Below are 1381 nucleotides of genomic sequence, written 5' to 3' on the forward strand. Positions count from 1 at the left end.
GGGGGGGGGGGGGACACATGCACACACACGCACACACGTACACACGCATGCGCATGCACATGCGTTGAGCTGCGCAATCCAGCTGGTCTGCCGAGGGGATCCCGGCGCCGGGCGCATGCCCTCTGGGTGCCCGATCGAGAAAGGAGCACGCAGCGCACCACGGGCCGGGTCAACTCCGCGAGAGGGTTCCATGCTGGTGTGGGCACAGCCCCGTATCGCTGGCGGCGCGCCGGAGGTCACCCAGGCGGGAACCGGGGAGGGACGGACCCGCCGCCCCCGCCGCCCCCGGCGGCCTCTACAAAGTAGATGGGGCCAGAAGGGCCAGGGTGGGGCGGGGGGGGGGGTGGGCGCCGCGCACGCGCGCGCGGGCACATTCTCACGAAATGTCCGGCAAACACGAGGGAAAAAAGTGCCTGTCCAGCACGCAAGAATGCGCGGAGGGCCTCTCGAAATGGACGCCGCCGGCAGGACAGCGGTTTCATCCCCGTCCAGAGGGCCCGAGGGAGGTTGTCAGGGCGACGATCCCGGCCGCGGTGGCGGTGGGACTTTTCACGCCCACCGGGGACCAGCGCGCGCGCACACCGGGCCGGAAACAGCCCAAAGCCGGCCTTACCCCTTGCTGCCGTTGGGCAGGGGGCGCGGCCGTGTGGGCGCGCGCGTCGTATGGGCGCGCGCCTCCCACCCGGCCGCGGGCCCATCCCCCACCGAGCATCTGCCTGGCCGGGAGGAGAGGCGCGCTCACGGGGCCGGGAGACCGCGCTGGAAAAAAAAACCAGAAAAAAAAACAGGCACGACTAAGTCACAAAAGAGAGGACGCCGGAGGAATGCGATCCCCGGTCTCCCGGCGGGTCTGGACGACCGCGGTCGGTGCAGCGGTCGGTGCCGCGGTACAACCCGCGGCTCTCCTGGAGGGGAGGCGGCCGGGGGGAGAGAGAGCGAGAGAGAGAGAGAGAGAGAGAGAGACAGAGAGAGGTAGGGAGACGGAGGCCGCCTTCCCACAGGGGAAAAGGGGCCGGCTCGAGGTCCGGGCCGGTGGGCCCCTGGCTGCAACCCACCCCCAAACATCCCCCAGTGCCCCTGTCCGTCTCTGGCCCCGCGCCCACATGGCCGTGCAAGCGCGGTCGCCAGCCCCTCCCCGCCCCAGCTCCCCGCCCCCCAGCCAGGCGGGAGTCGGGAAATTGCCGTCAAGCAGCAGCCCCGGCACCGGCGGGCACCCCTGCCCCCCGCCCAGGGAGGCCCTATTATTGCGGAAAGTGTGGGGCATCTTACGCGCCCATCGTCCCGCTTGGACAAGCCCCTGGCTGGCTCTCGGCCGGCCCCCGCGTCACGGCCGAGCCCGCCTCTGTACTCGCCCGCCGTTCGCCCGGGGGGGGGGGGGGGG

This window comes from Fonticula alba, assembly GCF_000388065.1.
Source record: "Fonticula alba strain ATCC 38817 unplaced genomic scaffold supercont2.8, whole genome shotgun sequence".
Classification (NCBI taxonomy): Eukaryota; order Rotosphaerida; family Fonticulaceae; genus Fonticula; species Fonticula alba.